This window comes from Scyliorhinus canicula, chromosome 5 (genome assembly GCF_902713615.1).
Source record: "Scyliorhinus canicula chromosome 5, sScyCan1.1, whole genome shotgun sequence".
NCBI classification, from domain to species: Eukaryota; Metazoa; Chordata; class Chondrichthyes; order Carcharhiniformes; family Scyliorhinidae; genus Scyliorhinus; species Scyliorhinus canicula.
In genome coordinates this window covers 69549847-69557764 of record NC_052150.1, presented here as the reverse complement: position 1 = coordinate 69557764, position 7918 = coordinate 69549847, and the positions used below count along the sequence as shown (strand labels likewise).

Below are 7918 nucleotides of genomic sequence, written 5' to 3'. Positions count from 1 at the left end.
GTAAATAAGGAACAGTTCATAAATTTACGTGTCATCCTTGGAAAGGTACCATGCTGGTCTTCTCTGCGATGTTCCAATTTTTGTATATACGTTGCTGAAGTGAGTGCAGAAAATTTGTCTTTATTAAAGCTGCTCTAAAGTTGCAGACTTGACCTGAAATGTTAACTCTGTTTAACTTCAGATTTCCAGCATCTTCAATATTTTGCATTTTTTTTGTTGGATTTAATTCAGTGCAATCATAATGCTAAGTCTGAAGTTCAATTAATCCATGAGCAGTGTGGCCTCAATTTCCTCATATTTTCTTTCTATTCTCCGGCAGTCCATCAGGACCGAGGATAACTTGATTCAACTCCAAATTGTTTTTCAAGATATTTTATTCCAAACATGTTCAACCTTAACACCAACAGAGTATACCGTTTGTACATTTTCCCCATTTGCTGCCCTCCCCCACTGTGACAAACAGCTCCTCAAACATAGTCATAAACCGCCTCCACCGGACCTCGCAGCCCTCCTCTGACCCCACAGTGAAAATTTGATTTTTCTCCAACCGGAGAAACTTGTTCAAGTCTCCCAACCATGTAGCCGACCTCCAATTCAAAAGTATACGTCGCCGGGCGGTCAGAGAGCGAAGACCATAACATCGGCCCCCTTCGCCTCAAGCAGATCCAACATCTCCGACATGCCAAAGACCACCACCATAAGGTCCGGTTATTCTCAACCCCTACAATCCTCAATAAGTTCCCGAACTCTGCTTCCCAAAACTTCCCTAACTCCATGCACCTCCAGAACATATGGGCATGGTTCACCAGCCACCTCCCACATCTCTCGCATCTGTCCACCACTTCTGGGAAAAACACATTTGTCTCGGCCTCCATGGCCCTCAAGTGGACCCCATGCACCACCTTAAACTGTATAAGACTCATCTTTCCGCAGGAGGAGGTTGAGTTCACTTGACGCATTACTTTGCACCAAAATCCCCATCCTAACCCATTCCCCAAATCCTCCTCCCACTTCCTCTTGATCCTTTTCACTGACGTCATGCCCTTCTCTCCCAACCACCCAAATATGTCCCCAATTCTACCATCGCCCCGGAATACCTTCATCCGGAAGCAACATCTTCTCCAAAAGCGTGGATTGATTTTTAGATTGATTTTTATTATTCCCATCAACATATCAGGTAATGATCAGAGACATATCAGGATCACTTGGAAAATATTTCATTGAGCTTTTCTGTGGCCTTAGTTTGAAACTACTATTCTGCACAATTTCTCAAAGTTCCATTCATCTCTAATGTTTTTTAAGAGACCTAGTCTATAATTTTATGTTGATTGGGTGGGTGCACACCCAACCTAAAAGCTGTGAAATTGCAGGAAAAAACATCAGGAACATGATCCAACATCACCACGCATTCACAAAATATATTGGTCAGCGGGCGTGTGCAAGAGTCAGAAGCACACCTGTGAACAATTAAACAGGCAATTTAGCCCAATAAGAGGCCAATTGAGTGCAATTTTGCACGGCCTGTCTGCTTTTACAGTTGGTGGATGTGCCAGTTGGTCAGGTGGCTTTAATGTTTTGGCTGCAACCTTGATCCAGGGCAGGATGAACTGAAATAGGGCTGAAATAAAATGAAGAAGGTGTCCGAGGACTGCGGTTTGTGTTTGGATGTGCTGCCTAGACACCTGTGGCATATTTTTAACACATTTATTTTTTGTGTGTCTGCAGCTCCCTGTGTCAGCTGTGGCTGTCCCCCTGAGGAAGCACATTATAAATGCCAGGCCGCACCTTCCCTTTTCTTAGCATCTGCCCTCTTCGTACTCTCCCTGGCAGCGCTCAGCCTTTCACACAGTGAGTTTCATGCTGGATGGCCGTTAACTGGCTGGCCAGTGTGACATTTTGCTTCGGGACCGACCGCAGCTGGGAACGCATTTCACATCCGCTTCCGGGCCTGCTGAATGCGCACAATGGATGGGTGAAAAATTCAGGCCCGAGAATCATTCACTTCATCTACAGTTTGGTTTTAATGCGCGCAATATTTTTTATAATCATTTTCAATAAATTTCTCTTCTCCTCATGTTTCCTTTCTCAACATGTCATCCAGATCCTCTTTCGATAAGTATTATTGACTATTTTTTATGATTTTATTATACTTCTGAACTGAGGAGGTTTATTAAATCTCCTGCTCATGTATTTTCACTAGCTTTCCGCCGGTTGCTCAGTTTTAAACATGACAGCAGGATGAAAAATAGTTTATTTTCCCAAAGTTTTGACATTATTTCTCTTTTGTTGATACTTAGGCTCATGTGGCTATGCATCACCATAGAAATAACATTCCTTATCTCAAGTTAAAACAAAATGTATGTTTGGTTTCCATTGCTTAAGTTTTAACTTCTCAATAGGTGTCTCACTTCCCACATCTTCCTCTCTGCTTACAGGGACCATCCTGGCTGCAACACTTCATTTACATCATTGCTGTTCTCCAGCCAACATCAATAAAAGTTTCATTCCGACATTTGATAGCCTGCATTTGAATCTCACAATACATGCTCTGGAATTGCCATTCACTACTGACCACTTTCATTTCTCCCTATGTCTCCCAAACTCTGATCAGACCAATGAAACAAATTGATCGGGTTACGCTGGTCAGTCAGCCACGTGTTCCTCTGTGGGGCAGCCTGGCCAGCAGCACAATTCTCCGTTCGTGCCAATGGGATTTCCCATTGTGGCCACTGCACACTGCCAGCAAATCTGCGGGAGTGGGTGCGCTGCCAGCGCAATGGAGAATTGCACCCATTATTTTTTTTGGCAGGATGAAATAGCCAAGACGTAGAGAAGAATTTTAGTGACTGGCAGGATAGGATTGTGGATGGATATTGTTAACATTTCAGAAGTCTGAAACCTAACCTCAAGTTGCTTTGCACACCCCTACTTCCAGTTTTAACTGAAGCAGGTTGGTAAAGGGTGACTGACCAACTTTCGAGAAGAGGGTTAGTTATTTAATTATGTTAATAAAACTGAGCCTTAGGTTTCAGCACAAACTACCCTGACACCAGAATCTTTCCCCACTGCGATATTGGCCGGTAACTTCCTGAGGAATTTACCTATGCTGAGATTCTGAAGCCCCTGACTTGCCCGACCTTCCTCATTCAAGCTGGGTGAGACAAGAGCATGCCCCAGATGCCTCCGGTGGTACAAATAGAGCACAGAGAGGAAGGACACACATCTTTTTACAGCAGTAGCTGTCATAAAGCAAGTGTTTGAAGGGACTTTTGAAAGGCAGAAGATAAGTTTCAATGGTAAGTAGGAATGGGTGTACAGACATCAGAAGGAGCGTCGGACCAGTGTCAGCTCGGGTCAGGCTGGGTTGGGCGGGTAGTGGGGGATGCTTGGTTGCGTGAGGTGGGGGGAGGGGCTGCTGTGGGGGCAGGGGTTCAGGGGGGATTGGGGTTGGAGATGGGGATCCTGGGGGCGGGGTGGTTTGTACCGTGCATGGTTCATTCTGGGTGTTTAATACAGTTACTCTGAAGTTAGAAGTGCTCTCTTTTATACTAACTCTTTCAAAGATATCGGGCTGGATTTTCCCCGGCGGGATGCTCCGTTTTGTCGGCAGCCCAGGGGTTTTCCAATGGCGTGGGACTGCCCCACAATGGGGAACCCCATTGACTAGCCGGCATTACGGAGCATCCCGCCGGCGGGTAAAACAGAAATGTGGCTCGGCGAGACGGAGAATCCAGCCCATTATCAGAGTAAAGCTGGCAGAACCATCCAAAGGTGTGCAGGTTAGATGGATTGGCCGTGCTAAAATTTTCCCTTTGTGTCCAAAGATTAGGTGGGGTTACGGGGAGGAAGTGGGCCAAGACGGGGTGTTCTTTCAGAGGATCAGTTGCAGACTCAATGGGCCAAATGTACTGCACTGTAGGGAATCTATGGATTCTATGGAAGTTCACAATTTAAGTCGCTTTGTTAGATGGTTCATAGTGCAATTGTCCAGGGAAATTTAGCCCTCTGGACTATTGCTGGGTAATCCCTTAGGTGGGAATTTCCAAGAAGAATTCCAACGCATCATTGGGATACCCCTCAAATTCAATACTGAGGAACCAGGAAGTGAAGATACATTCTCTCGCTCTTTCCCATGATCCTCTCCCTCTCTCTCCCATCGCCCTCCCATTCTTGACCTCTCCCTCCTTACCTGCCTATCCGGTCTGCAGATTTGGCATTGTGACAATCAAGATCCCCCAAAGTAGGACAGGGATTTTAAGCCACCTCATATACCTTCAATGCACTGTGAGGCGGAGAGAGCGAGTGAACAGTAGGCTTTATTAGTCATGAACGTGCCTTGCCAGAGTCAGTAGTACAGATGAATGCGGCCCACAAGAGACCGGCCGATATATGGTCCCGGTGTGGGCAGAGGCAGAGCCATACCGGGGTTACAGTACAGTACCTGGAAGCAGGTCATATCACCACTTCCAGGTCATAGGTCACAGGTTACAGTATACATGCATTATGGTGAATACATCCACCACAACACCTCTTGCAGCAAAACACAATTGAGTACGTGTTAAAACGTACATCGAATATTCACAGGATAGGCATCACAAGAGTCATGTTGACAGCAAGCTCACAAAACTTTGTGCAATCTAACGGAAATATTTCTCAGTGTCATTGTGGTGTGCTTTTCTGGAAATTTCTTCCTGGCTCTGTCAGCTTGCTCCCAATTACTATCTATCCTCACTTAGTCACTGTTTTGGACCCTGGGGAGTTTCTCCCCGGTCAAGCCCGCACTTAGAATTATTTTCATCATTGGGGAGCTGAACCTGCTGGCCATACCAGCTCCTCAGAGATCATGTCACCTTTTGAAAGGGTGCCCCGATCTCCACACTGCACACACATCTGTAGTACCCCACACTCCCCCAAGTAAAGACACCCTGCTATGGGGTCGCTGAGGGGGTCCCAACCTTTGCAGGCCTCCCCGTTCCCCTTTTAGGTCCTGGACCCCCACCCTTCACACCCCCCAATGTTTCAGAAGTCCCTTCATGCCTGCCCTGCATCCCTCCCCCACACTTCATACCCCCATCCACCCTCCTTTCATGGGCATGGTCCCCCTCAGGCCCTGACACTTGACAGTGCTCCTTCTGGCTTTGCAGTGCCACTCAGATACCTTAGCAGTGCCAGGGTGGCAGTGCCAAGGTGCCCACGTTCCAGGAGGAGGGCCATGGGGCCCTGACCACCCAGGGATCTCCAATGGCCCGGGAGACTCCCTGGGTGCCATTCTGCATGGTCCACGTTTGTGTGGACCAGCATTGAACCATGCATGACTGGGGTCTCCCTATGGAGGCTGGTAGATGACGGGAGCCCAATAGATCCCAGGTCAGCACGCCCCTGGGTGGGTTTTAAACCTACTTAAATGTGCAAGGCTTGGTCCCGCCCATTGTGGGTGGGATCATCCTGATTGCGACACCTCACAAGGCCTGGAGAGATCTCACAAGGCGCACTAGCTGTCAGGAAGCTCAACTGGGGCCTCCTCTGGCATCTACTGGCCGCATCACGCTCCCGTTCGGGCGCGACATGGTTGTAGATGGCAGCCCCTCTCGCGTCAATGATTACTTTTGTCCAGTATTTGTTGGAGCTGCTTTTGCTCAGCCTCACTGACCAAAGGTTTGTGTGGAAATTAGTGTTTTTAATCAAAGAGATACAAGCAACGGTATTCTCCGTTGGCGAGATGTTCTGCCCTGCCGGCAGGTCACCCACGCCCATGCGTTTCTCGATGGAGTGGGTGGACCACAGAGGGAAACCCCACTGGCCAGCTGTGAGAATAGAGAATCCTGTTGCTAGCGGGGATGCGCCATGCCTGAAAACGGGGCTGGCGAGGTGGAGAATCCCGCCCATCTTGTATTAGATTCTCTTTTTTATTACTTTATTTCAGCAGCAAACATTCTACCTTCTTGACCCCATATTTAGCCAGTAGCATTCAATGAAAGGCAAAATTACCTCCATGGAAAGCTCCCTCTGGTTGAATGAAAAATGCTCAAAACACAATTGTTAAAACGAAAATGAAAAGTGAAAAATGTATCTGTTAAAATTGGATTTTAAAAATTACAAAGAAAAATGAACTAAATGGAGGATGCCCAAGTATTTATGTTGGATGAAATCCATGCATATGCATGAGGTTTGGCTGGCCTGTTGACAGCTGAATTTGCTTCTCCCTATCCTGTGTTAGTTATTTCTGACATATTTTCATACAGTAATATTGCATATTTTAACTCCTCAGCAACTTTTTTAAATGATGATTTTATTATGTAATTTATAGCAATTTCTCTTCGCTTTAGAACCATTTATAAAGCTAATGGGCACATAGGATGTGCGAATTCTACAGTTCTCTTTGATGGGACGACACAGTAACACAATGGCTAGCACTGCTGCCTCACAGTGCCAGGGACCCAGGTTCGATTCCCGGCTTGGGTCACTGACGATGTGGAGTTTTTCCGTCCGTCCCATGTCTGTGTGGGTTTCCTCTTGGTGCTCCGGTTTCCTCTCAGCTGTGCAGCCAAAGGCCACTATGGTCGGTGGGGGTGAAAGTGACCTTCACAAAATTACCACAGGCGGGGCTCTGTCCTGGAGGTGTTCGACGGGATGGACAGACAGAAGCTGAAGTTGCCCCTGGTATGGGTATACACAATCTGCGGGGTGGCACGGTTCGATTCCCGTACCAGCCTCCCCGGACAGGCGCCGGAATGTGGCGACTAGGGGCTTTTCACAGTAACTTCATTGAAGCCTACTCGTGACAATAAAGCGATTTTCATTGCATTGCATGCTGCACCCACAGTCACTGAGCCCCTTGCCCCACCAGTCCGGGGAGACCCTTTGCACCCCCCCCACCCCTCCGCCAAGTACAAGCGTAGCAGTCCCTGTGCCCTGGGGCTGACCGCCCATTTCCCAAGGTGGCTACTCACCTCCTCCAATCCCCACAGCAGCCATTGCGCTAGCTTCATGTTTTTAAATAGGTGTCCTAAAGGGCGCCGCATGACCGCTCACTGGGTAGCCAGTTAGATCACGGGTAGTCATTAGATAGAGGGTCCTTCCTGTTAACGGGATGGAGATTGGCCTTAATTAGTGATTGTTGGTTTCTCGCAATACCGGCGGGATCCTGATCTCGCCAATGGGAGTAAGCCGGTTAGATCGAAAACCGACCGGCGCTCAGCACGATTCTCAATTTTAGGCTCTCCCGCAATCTAACCGGCTCACTTAGATTCGCGCCCGGCACGTCCCGGCCGTTAGGATCGCGGCCAATGTCCCGAATTATCAACTCCCAGAGAACCTTCTTTATGTAAACAAAAGTCCATTCGCCCAACTTCAGGAAAACAATATACATGGTTGAAATGAAGGATGACTTCATTTTTTAATGACGCTTTAATTACATCTCTGTAGCCAAAATGCCTGGCTGTCTTTTAAACCAGGACTTTAAAAAATATTATTACAGCACTCACATACAGACACTAACTCAGGCTTTTAACCATTAGTGCACCAGATACACATAATACAATATATATCTGAAATTCAGACATTTATCACAAAACCGAACCTCATAATCCATGACGTTGTGATGTTTTACATTTCTGATAGTGCATTAGTGCTTTGAAAAAATAAAAACAAAGCTTTAACATATCAGGGGCAATTCTCCCATGCAGCGCCATCTGGGAGAATTGCTGTTCACGCCAGTTTTTCGCTCGATGCCAATCCGGCGTCGTTCCGCCATTCTCCCAACCGGCGAGAGCGGCTTCATCGAGGTTGGCGCTGCGCATTCTGGAGAATCTGCCGAGCAGGCAGTAGAGGCAATTCTCCCAGCCCCCCACTATTCTCCCGCCTGGATGGGCCGTCGCCGTTCACCCCTGCTAAATAAGCGGATGAGGCAGGTGAGTAG

At 47.5% G+C, this 7918-nt stretch overlaps 1 non-coding gene across 1 annotated transcript; it reads right to left on the bottom strand.

Annotated features, from left to right (window-relative positions):
* On the bottom strand, positions 1-107 carry LOC119966682. The gene has a single exon (XR_005460807.1). It is a non-coding gene; the product is annotated as a U6 spliceosomal RNA (small nuclear RNA).
* Between the last annotated feature and the right edge of the window lie 7811 nt (positions 108-7918).